Here is a 19,652-nt window from a genome sequence, read left to right on the forward strand (position 1 = left end):
GGTAGTAATTGTGCCATAAAATGAAAGTGTTTATTTTCAGTCTGATTCTTTTATTAAAATAAATCCTGTTGAGGGAATTTACCTACAAAAGTTATTTTTCTATGTATGCAGCAAATCTTTCTAATTATCCAGTTACTCCTGGGAAAACTAGCTACCAGTGAAATGCAATGATATGTTTGCAAAAACAAAGATTCATATTATTTTTCTAAAAGATAAGTCATTACTGACATTTTAATTACGTAATTCATCCTTAGACTTCTAATTTCAAGGGTGTTTCTGTATTTCACAAGGAAATTGTTATGATACTTCTGAAAACAACTTGATAATATATGTACTCAGTGATCACACAAAACAGGTCTGCATATTCTGAGCAGAGTGCTCATACATGAACCTCTGCATAAAATAGATATGGAAATAATATGAAAATTGCACGTCTGGATAATACTGACAAAATACAAATTTTGACTGTGGATAAATTGTTCCCCACAGGGGAGATCAGGAATAGATTTTTAGTTTAGAAATTGAGTGAAGGTATCAGGTGCTGTTCAGGTGATTTTGCTAAAAGCCCTAAAATAGACAATGAGGTCTTCAAGCTCTGGGTGCCATGAAAAGGGCAAACTCTCTTTCCCAGCTGGAAAACACAAAAGGAGGCTCTGTGAGAGCTATATTCTCCAGGGACAATAACAGGGCACTTCTGAGCCTGGGTAGTAATTAACAAACCTCATCGTCTGCTTCTGCAATGTGAAGTTTCTCTGTCTACACATTACTGAACTGTCTCAATCTGCAAATCACACTGAACCTGGGACCTCCAAAATATCTTTAATATGGTCTTGTAAAACACTGAGATGATTAATATCTATTTCCATGAAATAGCACTTTATTTTTATTTTTTAAGAAAAAACAAAAAAAAGGAAAATCTCTGAACCTTTGAAATCTACATGATGGGCAGAAAAAAAGAGAAAAGAACAAGTTGGAAGAGATAACCTTCATGTCCCCTTACTCACCCACTCGTAACAAACAAAATGGTTCTCTGAAATACCGAATCACTTTTTTCAGAGCATTTTTTTTTTCCTTTTTTTTCCTCACATAGATGTATTCTTTTATTAAAAGTTTTAAGGTACCTTAAAAGTACCTTAAAAGTTTTGAGTTATTAGACTGCTCAGATATATGTAGGACAAGACAGCAGCTGTTCAGTCTCTCCCAAAGTATGCCCTTGTCTTCTAAGCTTCACATCATTTTCCAGCATCTTCTAAACAAAAACAGCTTAAGGGATGAGCAGCCAGAGCAATCAGAAACCAGGAGGAGAAACAGACCAAGGCAGACAACAGTGTAAGTCATGCAGTGTGTGGGGTGATGAGGAAAAACTTCTACTACAGGTGCTGGCAAAGTCCCCACAAGTCTAAATCTGACTCAATCCCCAAACATTCATTGCTCACATTAGACACTGTTCAGGCCAGAGCTTTATAACATTTTTCCCAGCTTTACATACTGTTATGAATAAATACATCCTCATCTTCTTTTGCTGAGCTACTTGTGTATACTCAGCTGGAGTTTGATTCATGCTTCTGTGCACTTCCTATTAATCATAACTGAATTAAAAACTGAAATGAATGTATATGATATATCATCATTGGCATTCAAATGTTTTCATATTGCATTGACTTGTAAAGAGTGATGTTTATAGCTATGCCTTTAATTTACTTAACACCTAAAATCATGCTGTAAAGATCTGAGCCAATGTCTTACCAAAGTCAGAGGCTTCACATGTGAGATTGTCTACCTCTCAATCTTCCTTCTCATTTCTCCAAAGTTTGGTCTGGAGAAAAAGAATCTGATTAAATCAGGCCAAGTAGGAATCAAGGGGAAGGTTTTCCAAATAATCTTACCAGTCAGTGAAAATTAGTGGCTTAAATATTCTCAAAAATCATTCTCTGGGTCAAAGAAGAGATTTAAAGATCTGGCATTGCACAGTCACGATTTGTCTTTCACCATGCTGGAAGTGGTCCACTGCATATGGAAGGTAAGGTCAGGAAGGAAGCTTAAACAGATCTTCGCTTCTAAAAATATATAATGCAGAATTCACAGTCCACCTTCTACAACTAGTTAAGATGGTTGCTTAGGAAATCAATGATGCCACACTCCAACATCATTGAATCTGTGTCCAAATTGAAAGTAGAAGAAATAGCTAGCAGGGTACATAATTTTCAGCATTTCCACGGACCACAACATAATCTCTCACATTCTGGGGACAAACTGTTACTATCTGTGTTTGTATAATTAGTGAACCGTGAATTTTGACATTATGTTAAAAAGCACGTAACTGTCCATCCACATTCTGCACTAAACTACATTGCTATAAATGAGGGCTATACTGAGGAAGATCCTCTTGTTTAACATCAGTATAACTGACAGCAGGCTATGAGCTTTGGAATTAGGAAACTGTAGTTCTTGTTATATTTTTTTTTTTTTTGGAAGACTGATTTAGTTTCACATTGCAACACTTTAGCTCATTCAATTTCTACTTAACAGAAGCTGACTTCAGTGAACATATGGAATAAGAAAACAATGCTTCAGACTAAGATTTGCTTACCAGTTTGTTTAATCTAAAATAAAAACATTTTTTTTCACAATAAATTTAACATTTTATGGGACCTATTGAAGGAAAATAATCTTCATTTATTTTTTCATGATCTCCAAATTAGGAATTACACAGTCTATAATATTGTGGTTTAAGGATTTATTTCCTGGTATGATGCAATAATTCTATGTCCAGAGAACATTGTCATCAAATGGTCAGAAGTAGTTCTGAAGACTCATAAAACTAAATACAGGATGTTGCCTTGTTTTTGTAATTGTTTCTCTAAGCTTTGGTTGTTAACATTTTAACTCCTGCTGTAGCCACTTGACAGCTTCATACCAAAATAGGGGATGCCAGGATGACATTGTCCAGTCTTCTGAAATAGGAGTCACTCGACTAAAGGCCTGATCTCAGTAACAACCATACTTTGTGCACAGGGAAACCTTCTTGGTTTCTGTGACTTCTTCATCTGTCTTCTTCTTGTCATTGGCAAATGGAGGGTGAGGTGTCTGAAGCATTGTCAGTGCTGAGACAGCCAAGTCCCCTGGCATCTACCAGTGGACATCTTTTGGTGATGCATGGGCCTTCTGTGGGGAGCTGATGGCTGAAGGCTGGCTTTAAACAACACAATCAGAAAATTTCCCTTTTATAAATAATCTTACCATTCAGGGAGTTACCAGAGAAGTGGTTCAATTGTTTGTCTAGGATGACGTGGTCCAAAATAGCTTGTAGGGGCTGTTCATGCAGCAATATCTCTTGGGGGCCACTCATCTGGAAAGGAGCTTGACAGAAAAGGCCCTGGGGCTCCTGGTGGACTCCAGGTTGAACATGAGCCAGCAGTGTGGCCCTGTGGCAAAGAAGGCTAATGGTATCCTGGGTGCATTAGACAAAGTATTGCCAGCAGGTGGAGGGAGGTGATGTTTTCCCTCTACTTATTCCTGGTGAGGCCATATCTGGAGTGCTCTGTCCAATTCTGCGCTCCCTGGTACGAGGGAGACATGAACATGCTGGAGAGAGTCCTGTGAAGTGCCATACTGTGTTGGATTAGTCCCTGCTGGGGTCTGAGACCATGCGGCTGCTGCCCCTCCCCCACAAAAGGAGTGAAATAGAAAACCCCAGGGCTGAGATAAGGAGAGGTTTAATACAACAGTGCAACAGCAACAAAACAAACAACTACAACAATAACAGTAATAACAATGAACAGAGCAAGATATCTACCGATACAGCAGTGAGAGCAGAGCGATCTCAAAACACACACACCGATTCTCCCGCGCTTCGACGCCAGGACTTGACGACAGCCTGGTATATGAATAACCCGGCTAGACCTTCCCCTCAACTGCTGGGGAAACTTAACCTTATCCTAGATAAACCAGGACACATACAGATGATAAAGGAACTGGAGCATCTCTGCTATGAGGAAAGGCTGAGAGAGCTGGAGAAGAGGTGGCTCAGGGGGGATCTCATCAATATATAGAAATACCTGAAGGAAGGGTGCAGAGAAGGGTGACAGGACCAGAGGCAATGGATACAAACTGAAATATAGGAGGTTCCTCCTGTACATCAGGAAATATTTTGTTACGCTGAGGGTGACTGACCACTGGCACAGGTTGTGAAGAGTTTGTGGAGTCTCCATCCCTGGAAATATTCAAAAGTCATCAACAAGGTCCTTGGCAACTGGCTCTAGGTGGCCCTGCTTGAGCAGGGGGCTTGAAACCAGATGACCTCCAGAGGTCCCTTCCAACCTCAACCATCCTGCAATTCTGTGATTCGGTACAGCAAAGAGTGGTGTCAGAGAAAGAGATCTCTGGGCAGGGCCCTTAGTCCCCATCACCATGGATTTACTTGACCATCCTGGGGCCATGTGTGACCATAGTTCCCCTCACCGGGACTGATCCTGACCCTTATCCACAGGCTGACATCCCAGCCCAGTTTCAGCCTGTCCCTGCCCCCAGGGAAGTGCCCAAAGATACCCCCAGTGCCCCCCAGCTTCCCTGTTCCTGGCTGGGATGTTGGGATAGGTGCTGACGGCCAGGCCCAGCCCTGGTTGCTGGATGGTCTCCTGTGAGTTAGCAGATTGCCACAGAGAATCAGAAACTGTATCTCAAAGTTTGTAATCCTCTGTTATATAAATAACAGATTTATTCTTGAAGAACATGCTAGTAAATGGCAGTAAGGCATTCCCTCCCCTTCTACATGCAAACATGGATAGTGCAAATTTTAAATTTTGTCAAACTAACACGTCCTAACAGACTTGTAAACAGCTTGGAGAGGCCTCAAACTTTTATTCAGCTCAAATTGTTGTATTTTTGTGTTCTGAGTGATAAATCTGCTTGTTCCTAAATTTGAGGGTACTTTGACAGCCCTGCACTTCCTAATGCTTGCTCATCCATGTGGCAGGTGCACTCACCCAATGAAAACAGAGCTTCTTGGCTGCTGAAGTGTAGCAGCTCCTGATTGCCTTTGCTCTCAGGGCTTCACGGTAGTTGGGGCCTTTGGCCAATGGGAGCCGCTATTGACTACAGATCAGATTTGGCCTGGGTATAAATGGAGTCCCCTGGGGAGCCATTTTGAGCTTGTCCCCTGGAGCAGCACGCTGCAGATGAGGACTTGCTCCTTGGGTCAGGATGCCACCCAAGGAAACTCCTCAAGGTGCCTTGGGTTGATAAGCTGCCCTGAGCAGGTCCTCGAAGTCGAGAGTCCTCACTTGTCAGGTGAGTGATAGAGTGTTTTGGGTTGTCGTTAAACCTAGGGAGTGGGGCTTTATTATGCATTTTGGATTGTCATTAAGCCCTAGGAAGTTGTTCTGTTCTCCTCTCAGACATTCGAGCCTGTAATTTGCAGAGTGTTAGTTAATTGTGTTGACAATAAATTTTTAATTTTTGGTGGTTGGTTGTTTATTTGAGAGCCTCTGTTACAATTCACCAAATTTAAAAATACCATGATCCCTACCTGTGAAACAGATTTTTCTGTTCATCTATAAGATAGCTATGGAAAAGAGAACGCAGATGAATCACAGTACATGTCGCTGATGTTTGAGAATTTGAAAGGCTCTCTGAAACCATATGATAGCCATCAAGTTCTTTGGAGAGAAGGTGTGGATGATAGCCATTTTCTCAGCTAAAGGATATGGCTGAATTCAAATAAGATATGATGATCCTGAATGAATTATTAATTTTATCCAAATGTCATTATTCCTTTTTGAATTTTAATGAAACAGTAAACTGTTTGCTATGAATTTGTACAGTTCATGCCACAATGTATGGTACATACCACAGGAAAAGGTTCTAGATATTAGAGCAAAGACAATAAAATGAAATGTTTGCTGTAAAAGTACAGTAAACAGAACCTGGATTTAAGTTTGCTTCTTCAACATTTTTTATTCTTTCAGGACAGTACAATTCAGACATTCCTGAAGACAAGACAAATAATCTGAAACATTAGGCAACATTAGTCCTAATTTTGTATATTGTCACGGCTAACAACTATTAATATATAAATTAATGTAAATGTTATGTTTTAACATTGATGAACATACTACACTAAATTCTGTGGCTAGAAGACTTCCTTTTCGCGAGATGGGAATGAGATTTGAACTAAAGTACTGAAGTTTCAATTAAATGGCATCATGTGTTTTGGCAAAATAATATTCCTGTCCTTCATGAGGATTGAAAGTTTGTCAGACAAGTCAGCCAAAAGATAATTATCCTATTCATACTGGAACATTTCCTTCAGTGGCAGTACTGAGTTGAACCTTACCCCAGCCCCTGGTGTTAATCAAATCTGTAAAAAGTTTAAAACTTTGAAACGTTTAGACTTTCATTAAAACTGGACAGCAAGTTCAAGCATTATGAAGATGGGTAGATGTACAATCAGCAGTGAGATTACATAGGCCATATTTTTGTAGGAAATCAAAATAAAACCAGTAAATTCAGGCTCATATGAACGAGGCATCAAGCATCCTTTGAAAGTAGAGTATATGCTTAATAATATTCTTTGGTGTTTCTGTCATAATATTGAGGAGTCATATCTACAGGCATTATTCTAGATGTAGTCTCATTGATGTCAGAAGCAGAAGATTTATCACCTTCCTGTTCTATAATGATGCCTCTGATTATGAATGTGTTTTCCCAAATTCCATGGTTTTTGGTGGAACTGTATCACGTTTCTGTCTCTGGTTTTATATCTATTCATGCCCTACAGATTATATCAATATTTCTGCCTCTGAGGTTTTTGGGTTTGTTTTTTTTTTTTTTTTTTTCCTTCCTTACTCCATAGCTGAATTTATAGTTTTCCAAGGCATATTAACTCATGGTTTTCTCAGACTGAGTCTCAATTTAGGGTTGCTTACAATCCTAATAATTGAAAAAAGCTCTGATTCTTTAGCAAGTGAGGTAGAAGAAATATGGATTAAAATGTTAGCTATAATGGTGATACCACATGTTGTTTTATATAAAACCAAAGTATTTTTTAAAGTAAGAACCTCTGAAGCTGTGAATATACCAGCTTTATTAAAGTGCAGTTATATAACATGTATTTCATTTCTTTAATTCAATATTACTCAGCTTTGTCTTTGTCTTGGGTTCAGGAGTGTTTATAGGATGCACTGAAATGGCTGTGCTACCCTTGTGGAAAAAGTGACATTAATACGGAAAGACACATAGCAGTTTACAAATAAGTAAATTACAAGGTAAGTTACTATATTATTTGGATGAGAAAGAATGTTAGATGCAACGTCTCAAGTGAAGAAACTTTCCAAACACATCATTTGTTGTAGAAATGAAAATAGGTTTCAGTCTCTCCAATGTTCTTTATTAATCATAAGGAATATGCAAATAAGAGAGAGGATTTCATTGTAGGTCTCCAGTGCATTTGCATGTACCACTTGCCTTTGAATAACTGACAGCTGTAGCTGTCTCTAAGACTCTACATAGGTGTCAACATATTTTTTCATGGGAAGCCTGGGAATTAAGGATTTTCTCTTCCTTTATTTTCATTATGTCACATTTATGTCTGAGATATTTGTCATATTTTCTTAGCAGGTTAAAGTCTGCTTAAAGGTTGAATTTTCTTGAAGACTGGTTTTATTGTGTAATCAAATTTCCACATTAATTCAAATGCCATGTGTAATCCACAGAAACTTTTTTTTTCCCCCTTTTGTCCTGTGTGTCTACAGTTCATCACTGCAGAATTTTCCAAAGGGAAAGGAGAAACGTGAGTCTCACCTTTTCAGCTTTGTGACTTCCCTTGTTCTTACAGGAGAAAGCAATTTTATTTAGAAGGTATGCTACATTGGAGAAGTACAGAACTAAAGACTGACATAGAAAGTAATTTATCCTGTAGTTCAAAGTGTGTCCTTGAAACTATTTGCCACAAAAAACAAAGCAATGTTTTATGTTCATACCAACTGCATTAAGACATCTCGTAGGAGCACTGAGGAAAGAAAATTTACTGTATGTGAATTGAACTCCCATATTAAAGTGTTGAAAGCCACGTGAAGTGATTCTAAATGTTCTAAGTTTAGTTTTTAAGGGAAACCTTATCCTCTTGTACCTGACTTTCAACATGCTCTGCTCATTTTGACCTCTTAACAGGTTGAATTCACTGAATGAAGAAATAGTGAGTGTTCACACAGCTACTATAGCAGAAAAAAAAGTTATGATTCCCCAAATTTTACATGTCTTATCATGGATTTTTATGAGATTTTGTTTTTTAACAAGTCATGCATTATTCATTATTTCCCATCTACTATTCATTATTATCTTATTAAAATTTTTAGTCATCGTATTAGGGAGCAGAAACAATAAATAAAAAATGCATGTGGGAATCAGAATTCATGTCTGACTGATTAATGAATAATGAAGGAAGGAGGCATTCTAAAAATCACCAATGCCTGTTAAAGAATATTCACAAAATTATTGTCTTCTCTGAAAATCTCCTTTTCATCAAACCAAAATCAGGGTTTAACTAATCTGATAACCAGAAAGGAAAGATATCTGTAATAGATATTTTAAACATTGTACAGAATATTAATAATGTAATACTACATTGCATTATTCATAAAACCACATTAAAAGTTCTGAAATTATTCTTGGAATTTATTTTTAGTGTGACCTGTCCCTTCTGAACCTTCACATTAGCCTGTCTCAGACCCCTGCAGGGACAATATCACTCATTCATATAGCCTGTTATTTGTACAGAACATTCCTCAGATTTAATTGTTTATTAATCATACTGTTTGATGAGGGCAAAAAGAAATGTAATTAGCTCAATACCTCATGCAGTACATGCCAATATATAATGCAACTATATAATAAATTAAAATTACTAGAAAAATGTTCCTAACCTATTCCTAGAATTTAAACTTCTTAGCAACTAGTCAATTAAAAATTGTATCACTACTCTGAGAAAATATAAAGAATAAAATACTCCTAGCTGAAAGCTCTTTTAGTGAAAACTTTAACCATTCTGTTTTTAAGAACTAAAAGCAAGACCAGCACTTGAAACCAGATTTACAACAGACACCTTTCAACTAAGGATAAAACTTTGTATCACGTAAGTAACCGCATGAACTGAATATCTGCAACACTGGTCAAGAAACTGATTTCCTGAGTGACTTTGTTTAGAATGTATTGATTACTCTTATTTAGAATTAGAATTTTATATTTCAGAAAAGTGAAGAAAAACCAGATATCAAACTATGAATTAAAGAAAGCTAGCAAGTTATCACAGAGGATTATACCTCAAGTTGCTCTGAAGTCATCATGCAAATGATCACCTTATTTTTGTGATTCCAAAACACTTTCATAAGTACTCATTCTAGTAAAGTAAGTGGAGTATTTTTTATAAGAATAGTGAGTTTAAGAGTTACATAATGTTTTTCTGTAAACATCCTATTTGTCACCCAGTTACAACTTTAGAAAAAGAAATCACAGTTATATAAAGATAACAAGAAATACCAATATCAATTATAACACCCAAATATTACAGCTGGGAAAATGGATTAGAACAAAACAGAAGGTGTAGCTAATGCTTTTTCTGAATTCTGAGCAAGAGGGTCATCTTCTGTATATAGCACCTAAGAAGCACACAGATGCTCTACCTGCTGTGACAAACACTCATCTGAACACTTTCATATTTTCTTTCCCCCTGTTCTTTGATAGTAACACTTGTTTGAAGATCATAGCTAAAGCTCTAAACAGGAATTCTCTTGTAATATGGAGTTGCTATGCAATTTAGCATACCCTAAAAAACCTGCACTTCAGAGAGTTATAGATTGAGAGTGGAGATGGTGGGACATAACACAGATTCATTTGGGCCCCCCCAAAAAATTGTTGCAAAAGTAAAGAAGCTGAAGGGCTTAATTTCAAAGTTTATTAAGAGAGAAATGTAAATATAGTTGTCCACCTCTCCAGCATCTATCTTTATTCATCCTTCAGTGACTCAAGCCCACAACTTCACTTTATTAAGCTTTGCTGATGCTTTTTATGGTGATATATCTGGTTTGACATCTACTTATTATAATTTTATACTTTACTAGGGATTAAATATAAAATCAAAAAATGCAAAATATTTTCTGTATCTTTAGGATATTCCCATGATGGGTTCACATTTCCAGTGTTTTCTTTTGAATTACCCTAATCCAAGATTCAGTAGACTTCATGTGGATTGTCTCTATGCCTGCTCAATGTGAGGTTGAGATCATAAACATGTTGAACACTAATTACATTTAGAAGTAAAGTTTGTTGATAGAAATTGTGGTGCTCAACACAACATAATACAAAGAAAAAAAAATCCTTAAGTATTTTCTAAATATTTTCAATATTGCTTACAGGAAGTCTTTAAAAAAACATTAAAACACGTTTTTGTTAATTCAGGATATAATTTTCAACAAAAGATGTTGTCTTTTCCTCTTGACTATTCAGGTTATGAACAATACAATAATTCTTAGCTACCACATAACCATTTTTTAAAATCTCTGATAGTTAGATACACCTGAGTTATTTTTACAGATCATTAAGATATGTAACATTCTGACATTTATTTATCACTAAGAAACAAGTTCAGGAAAAATGCAACATGATTAACCAGCTAGAGTTACTTAGAAAGTTTTCCTAAGGCATAGGAAAAGGAAATGTTAGCGAAGAGTTTTCTTTCCCATCTTCCCTTTTCTAGAGAGAGGAATCAGCTGCTGCAGAAGGAGGAAGGAGTATTGTTCACAGTACTTCATTTTGGTACTTCTCATTTCCTCTTACACTGTTGGTTAAGTGACGATAGGCTTGAAATTTTGAGTGGACTTTTGTGACTCAGATGTGGCACTTAGAAATATCCTGGCATTAAGGAAAATGTATTTATGTATTTTTCAAACCATACACAGCCCTTTACAGGGTCCCAGGCTTACAGAGTATCAATTTCTCATGTAAAATAATGCCAGTCAGAGTCAGATCCTCTCTGTGTATGTGAGCAGAATGGATGCGTGAAGCCACAAGCACAAGGTCATATGTGACCTGCATGGGAATCTGCACCAGAGCCTGGCTCTTTCAGGCACAAAGTATCAGCCCCTCATGCCTCGGCTTCCTCCTTGTGCTCAAGTCAGGACTGCAATTTTTTTTTGAAGCATTGCATCCTACACCTTAATCTTTCTCTCTGTCAGTCAGTGAGAGGGAATATAAGCCATATACTTAAAGAGCCAGTACATTTTCACAGTGCTGGCATGACTCAAAGTCATGGACACTTCAAAGTCATGTAGAGCATGACTTTGCAAATGACCTGTCTGTCACTTTTTGCAGTTTTGTTCGTACAATTCTACCAATTCCAGATATAAACATTTTTCTACTTGTTACATTTATTTTGGAAAAGCTGAAGTGAAAATCCAAGATCAGAGGCAGAATCAAATCCACCTACTTAAAATACAGGTTGGTGGTATTTCCTCAGGAAAATGATTTGTATTTATATATGATGGTAAGTGTCAAGAGATGCCCACTGATGAATTATTGTTATTCTGTCTAGTCCTTCAAAGTATATACGGAAGAATTTAACAGCACTTTCAGTAGGAAGAAAAAAGATGTGGTAGAAAATCTGACAGAGATTTTGTAAACAACAGTTATTATTCTCTGAGGAATGGTGAGATTAGGAAGCTCTGCAGATGTCGATACAGTTTCCATTACATATGACAGTCATTCCAGTATTTCCATGGCAGTATCTCTTAACATTGTTGGTATAGTAAGATTACAGAGTAAATGTGGTTAGAAATAGTTACACAGGGCTAGATTTTTACACCTAGCTCATAATAGGTGTGTATTTAGATGAGAGACAAAAGAAAATTTGCTCTTTGCTTTAGGTAGTGTGATCTAGGTTCCCTGTTCAAACATGTTTGTTGTTGAATCCAGATAAAAGAGAAGGAAAGCTCCTGAAAGCATGAAAGCAAAGAGTTTTATGCCAGAGCTCTTTCTGCAGAGTCACTCAGAGAGAGAAAAGGAAGAACTCAAGACTTTGCATACATTATAGACACATCTTTAGCTTGTAAGGAAAAATTAATGTGTTCCTGACCCAAATGCCACCCGGCATCTGAACAAGGGGTGGAAATAACCCTCTCCCTCCCACTGTGTCCTCTGTGACACAACTGGTTACAGTGAGCTGTGTGGGATGACATCAATTCCTGTGGTCTCTGAGTGACAACCAGGCTGAATCAGAGCTAGCAGAGACCCATGGTCATTTTTCCCTCTTCAGCAGCCTATTGTCTTTTGCTAGAATCAACACTGGAAATACATATTTAATTGGTGTCAAACCTGGTCTATAATACCAGAAGAATATAACATTTTTAATTTAGAAATCAAACAGCTCGGGTGCTTCAATGTCACATTAGCCTAAGAACTTCTACTACAATAGAGAGTTAAACTTATGTTGTAGGAGGCAGATCCTTATCCTGGACTATATTAAACAATTTTCTCTTGTACTCACATGTCTAATTAAAACGTCTGCTGTGTTCAAGACTGAGTAAACACCATCTTACTTTGGTAACACAACATCTTTTTTGGAACAATAAATGCATATCTGAAGTGAATCTGTTCACTGCCATTTTTAAACCTGAGTTTAAAATTTAAGCTATAATTCAACCTCCTAAAGGGCTTTCCTTAGAGCAAACAAGACAATCATAGTGTAGACAGATGTGGACAGTACCTGAAGGAAAGTATGTGAGAGACAGAAGTAACTTTTTCATTATGGCTAACTTCTCTCTTCCACAGAACATATATTTCATAAAAGTTGCAGATGAGAACACATTAATTTTAACACTTCTCAAAAGTGAAAGATAACCATATCAAATGATTATGGATACTGACTTTATTAAATATATTAAACAAAGGAGAATCCAGGCAACTTCAGTCAACGTAACAGTTTCTGGGAAGATTATGGAGCAAATTCTCTTACAAGCTTGTTCTACACACCCAAGGGACAAGAAGGTGATGTGGAACAGCTGACAGGGGCTTACTGAGGGCAAATCAAGTCTGACTCACCTAGTAGGGTGTCTGACTCTGGGGGCAAGGGAAGAGCAGTGGATGTTGCATACCTTGGCTTCAGCAGTCTGCTTCAGTCTCTTTATCACAAAATTAGTGAGACAATGCCTGGATAAGTGGACAATAAGGATGGTTTGGAAAACTGGCTTGACTGCTGGGCTTGATCGCTGTTGTTATCACTGGCGCAAAGTCCGGCCAGCAGCCAACAAATAGTAGCGTCCCTCAGGGATCAGTACTGAGAGCAATATCATTTAATGTCTTCATTAAAGACATAGGTGATGGGATGGTGAGCATTCTCAGCAAGTTTGCAGATGACACCAAATTGCGGGGGGCAGCAGTCAGCATACTGGAGGACAGGGCTGCTACTCAGAGGGACCAGGACAGGGTGAAGAAATGGACCAATGTAAACCTCATGAAGTTCAACAAAGACAAATGGAAAGGCTTGCAAGTCTTTCAAGTCTTACATCCTGGGGTCCATTAATAAGGATGGAGCCAGTAGGTCTAGAAAAGTGATCTTTCACCCCTATTTGGCATCTCAGTTGGAGCTTGGAGTGTTGTGTTCAGTCTGGACAATCCCAGCACAAGAAAGAGAGAGTCCAGAGGAAGCCTGTCAAAATTGTTAGGGGGCTGGACCGTAGAACATGTGACGAGAGGTTGGGACAGCTGGTGTATCCAACAAGGGGATGCAGAGAAGATGGAGCCAGACCATGAGGGTGATTAAATACTTGAACAGGTTGCCCAAAGACATTGTGGCATCTCCATCCTTGGGTGTATTTGGAACTTGACTGGACCTGAGAGATTACTCTGAGCAGTAATTAATAAGGCAGTGAAATGCATTTGCACTGGTTTCAGCATTTATACACAGTCATGTAAAGACAGTGACCATTCTGACTCTTTGAACTTGTATAAATTATACTGCAGTTTGCATGCTTGCAAAGAAAAATGACAGATCTTTTAAGTGAAAGTTCCCCATTTAGAAGGGGGACAGAATAGATGCTAAGCATATGTGCCTCCTCTGTAAATACATGATGATTCCCTGAGACACATGTATGTAAATATGCTTACTAAATTTATGCAAAATGGCTGTGAAACTCATGCTTTCCTTGTTAAAAATACAGCTATTAATAACTGCTTATGAAAAATGTATTTAGGATAGAATAATAAAAACGCTATCAAAGCTGCTGTGAAACCCTTGTGTGAGGAAAAGGTACAGATAACAAATACTGTCAGTGTTGGCAGATGGAGCTTTATTATATGCAGCAATAGGTTTATCTTGCCTGTTTCATCATGTGGCATTTCAATAATCTGCTACAAGGAGAAAGCTTTTCTATGCATCTCTTCTCCCAGACATGTTCATAGTACCCAGAGCAGTAAGCATTCAGTCTACCGACTCTCTTTTGTTTCAGCTGATATTTTGGAACATGGGTTTTCAGACATCCCCAAATGGGAGGGAGGAGGACAACAAAAGATGGTATTTCCATACATATCTTTTTTCCTTGCTTGATCACAGCACATTACAGAACCATTAATACAAATCAAAAAAGTACCTTCAACCTGAGAGGTTTGCCATTGATACAACTCAGCTCATAGTTTAGAGTTGCACAGCCAAAGACACTTCAACAATTGTGATGCAAATATTCCAGATATGCAGCAAAAAAAGAAGAAATAATAGCACAGAATAATAAAACACTGATACTGAAAAGATCTTTGTTTGTATTAATTTAGTTATCACTTTTCCTGATAGTGTAATGAAATCTCAGTAACTATAGTATGAATGCTGAATGTGTATCTGAAAAAGGAAAGTCCTTATTCATTTTTTAACATAGTTCAACCAGGTATGGGAAAAATATGAAATAACAGAAACCTAGAATAAACAGCACAATACAAAATAACAGAGGTAGAGTACAGTGATATTGGATCATAATTTTTCTCTGCACAAAATTCTTATTATATTGAACCTCATCATTCACTAAGTGCTGCCTTTTAAAAGGGACCCATTCATCCTTTTGAAGCTGAACTGCTTTTTAGTTGTGCAGAGCAAAATGTCTCATAACCATATGCTAATTATGTTCTTAGGTGTTTACTTGATATATATTTATAATCACAATGTAAAAAACACTTGAAATGGGCAGATAATTACATAGACAGTCCATAAAATTGCTTTTATGTGTTAACTCCACATGCCAATGAATGTAATAACAAAAAGTGATACATCTGGATGTGAGATGAGTCTAATACAGAATAACTCCTTTACATTAGAGGTCAGCCAATATCTTCCCTATTATAAACAAATGGAAATCAACAGAAAATCCATCAAAGATAGGACTGGTAAATCTTATGTAGATCAAATGAAAAGTGCAGAACAGTCCATGATATTAATGCATGGCAATGTAGTGAAGAACTGAGCATTCACTTGTTCTTTGTCAGGGTTGCACTACAGAAGCTGGGTTTCCAATCTACCCAATGTTAATATTTCTCTAGGATCAAAATGTTCCTTTTTATGCTTGCTTACCTCTATGTTCCTCAGCAATATAAGAAAAATTAATTTTTGCTTTCCAAAGAATAAAGACTTGATCTGGAGTCTTCCACTGAGGAATGGAAAGAAAAGGGAAGAGATAGAATGAGGGATGGAAAAGAATCTCAGGGAAAACCCTGAATAGTCAGATTTATGACTTGCTGGTGGCAGGTGAATGAGAATGACAGAGGCAGCAATACCTGCTGCCACTGGGAGCAATAGTCCCTACACCTGTGTCTTGCTGGAACTGCAGCATTATGCCTATTTTTTTCAAATATCTAGCTGTATTGCTAGGGCCTGAATAATAGGCCCTGAAACAAAGCTGACCTCTAGATGAAGCTCACAACCAAACATTATCTATTATTAGTATCTGCTAATTAGTAAAATCTTTATTGCCATTAGTGTTTATTAATTAGTATCTGATTATTATCAAAATATGTATGCTCACTAGTGAAAGACGTAGCTTAGACAAAATATAATCAGCAGTGAGAATGAAACGTCGTCAGAATGTGTATCCAACTTCCCTTGTTTAGCATTGCTCAAGGCTGAGAACCCAAGTGTTTGGCCTTGTTAGAAACTCCCTTGGTTCTCCCCTCCATGCCCTGGCCAGGCTTTGGGTGGAATCCAGCAGGAGTGTGAGACCAGATGTTTCCACTCAAAGAAAAGTGCAAGTCATTCTGACTTGCTGATTTTGGTACATAAGGCTGGACCCTCTTGCCATGACTTTGGATGCCTCACCTACAAATGGACGCATTGCATAGGACTTCCCACTTGCAGGTAACTGATGAGGAAAAGGCTAAGGTGCTTAATACATTCTTTGCCTCAGTCTTTAATAACAAGACTAGTTGTACTGTGGGAATGCAGCCTCCTCAGCCAGAAGACAGACTGGGAGAATGACCGCCCCAGGAGGAGGGTCGTTCCTGACTATTTAGGAGGAGATAGTCAGTGACCTACTGAATCACATAGACACACAAGTTTATGGGACCAGATGGGATACACCCGAGGATGCTGAAGGAGCTGGCTGGGGTGCTTACCAAACCGCTTTCCATCATTTACTAGCAGTCCTGGCTGACTGGGGAGGTCCCAACAAATTGGAAATTGGCCAATGTAACGCCCATATATAAGAAGGGTCGGAAGGATGATCCGGGAAATTACAGGCCTGTCAGCTTGACTTCGGTGCCCAGGAAACTGCTAGAGCAGTTCATCCTGAGTACCATCACACAACACATGCGGGACAACCAGATGATCAGGCCCAGTCAGCATGGGTTTATGAAAGGCAGGTCCTGCTTGACAAACCTGATCTCCTTCTATAACAGGGCGACCCGCTTATTGGATGAGGGAAAAGCTGTGGATGTTGTCTACCTTGACTTCAGTAAGGCCTTTGACACCGTTTCCCACAGCATTCTCCTGGTGAAACTGGCTGCTCGTGGCTTGGATGCGCACACGCTTTGCTGGGTAAAAAACTGGCTGGATGGCCGGGCCCAAAGAGTTGTGGTAAACGGAGTTAAATCCGGTTGGCAGCCGGTCACGAGTGGTGTCCCCCAGGGCTCAGTTTTGGGGCCACTCCTGTTTAACATCTTTATTGATGATCTAGATGAGGGGATGGAGTGCACCCTCAGTAAGTTTGCAGATGACATCAAGTTGGGTGGGAGTGTTGATCTGCTCGAGGGTAGGGAGGCTCTGCAGAGAGATCTGGACAGGCTGGAGCAATGGGCTAAGGCCAGCTGTAGGAGTTTCAATAACACCAAATGCCGGGTGCTGCACTTTGGCCACAACAACCCCCAGCAGCACTACAGGCTTGGGGAGGAGTGGCTGGAGAACTGCCAGAGAGGGACCTGGGGGTGTTGATTTACATCCAGACGAACATGAGCCAGCAGTGTGCCCAGGTGGCCAAGAAGGCCAATGGCATCCTGGCTTGTATCAGAAATAGCGTGGCCAGCAGGGACAGGGAAGTGAACTTACCCCTGTACTCGGCACTGGTGAGGCCGTACCTCGATTCCTGTGTTCAATTTTGGGCCCCTCGCTACAAAAAGGACATTGAATTACTCGAGCGTGTCCAGAGAAGGGCAATGAAGCTGGTGAAGGGTCTGGAGCACATGTTGTACGAGGAGCGGCTGAGGGAACTGGGGTTGTTTAGTCTGGAGAAGAGGAGGCTGAGGGGAGACCTCATCGCCCTCTACAACTACCTGAAAGGAGGTTGCAGAGAGATAGGGATGAGTCCCTTTAATGAGGTAACAAGCAATAGGACAAGAGGGAATGGCCTCAAGTTGCACCATGGAAGTTTAGACTAGATATTAGGAAGCATTTCTTTACAGAATGGGTTGTTAGGTGTTGGAATGGGCTGCCCAGGGCAGGAGTGGAGTCCCAATCCCTGGAGGTGTTTAAGAGTCGGGTCGACGTAACGCTTAGGGATATGGTGTAGTTGGGAACTGTCAGTGTTAGGTTAATGGTTGGACTAGATGATCTTCAAGGTCTTTTCCAACCTAGACAATTCTGTGATTCTGTGATTTTGTGAAATTTGCTCCAAATCCTTGGTGAAACCAAGGCTCCCCACAACTGCAGATCTGGATGTTGGTAATGTATGCAAGCGGTGATATATCTTTCTTAGTCACTATTCTCTCCATTGTGTAGTAATGATTAGGTGCATTACCTTGCTTGTTCTTATTTTCTATAACTAACTGTATGTAGTAATAATCAAATGTAGTATTCTGTATTTTTCTTATTGCTTATTTTCTGTATTACTTTGTTATATCCTTTAATTATTAACAGTAAAATAAGCCTACTATTTTTACTCTAGTGTCTGAGTTTAATTGGCACCTCTGAGCAGCAAAACAATAGCACAAAATAAACTAGGATAAAAGAGGCTTTTCTGATAGTTGTGGAAGTCTGTGTATGTAACTGCCTACAATGACAGTGTTTATAACTATACTAGGTTACAAAACATCTCTCTCACAACAGGATAATCAGCCAGAGAGGGTCATAAAGTTACTTTAGAAATCTTTCAGTGGAGAAATTTCAGTTTAACATCTACATCAGTAGGGAGCTCAGACCTGGGAAACAGTGTATATGAATTTTTTTTCAGTCCTGTGTTGCACTATGTCCTGAGCTACTGGACATGGCATTCTGTGGCAGCCTCAGTAAGGAAAAGGTACATCTTGTTTTTGAATCTCAAACTCAGTGCCTGTGTGCAGGTGAGAATTCCTCTTTAGGGTTCTCATTTAACTCACAGGATTTTTTCTTTCTTAATTTCATCAACAACAGGAACACTTATAACAGGCATATCAAATTAATCAATTATTGGTATATCACCCTGCACAGATGTAGTTCATACAGGGCAATTCGTAACTGGCCCAATATTTGCCTGTGATTTGTTCTTGCATATTCTTTTTGTGCTTTAATGCTGTTAAGATGTGTATTCATTTAATAAGTACTTGTAGGAATAATAATTAATAGTTTATATACTGTATAAAACCCAAGACAACTCTGTGCATAAGTTAATAAGCTTATCTTTGCTATCCCCAGGTAAGCATAAAGCCAAGATATTCATTAAGTTATTATCACATTTTGTATATTTCAGATGAGTCTTACCTTTAAAGTATTATAAATCTACATTTTACCAGCAAAATGTAGTCAGCGCTATAATTGTTTAAATTTTTATTATAAATACCAGCAAATAGTTTTCTAGATTTTTTTTTTAACTTTTCAACTTGTCATCACTGAAATGATTCACAGAGTTGATTTTGAGAGAATTATCAAGGACCCCAGGCATCCTCAAATGTCTGTTTTCCAGCCCCTGTAAACATGATGTACGTTACATAAAACTATAGAGTTTCATCTTAAAACATTTCTGTACCCCCACTCATCTTAATCATTCCTCTTTGTATCTGTTCTGCTTTCATTTAATCTTTCTTGAACGTATGTAACTGATATTAAACACCCAGGTTCAAATGAGGTCTAAACTCTTACAATGGCACGAATACTTTTCTATCTCTGCAGGAAAATCTTCTTTTGGTACATTGCCTGCCTTTTTTAGAGTTATAACACATAT

This window comes from Strix uralensis, chromosome 1 (assembly GCF_047716275.1).
Source record: "Strix uralensis isolate ZFMK-TIS-50842 chromosome 1, bStrUra1, whole genome shotgun sequence".
Taxonomy (NCBI): domain Eukaryota; kingdom Metazoa; phylum Chordata; class Aves; order Strigiformes; family Strigidae; genus Strix; species Strix uralensis.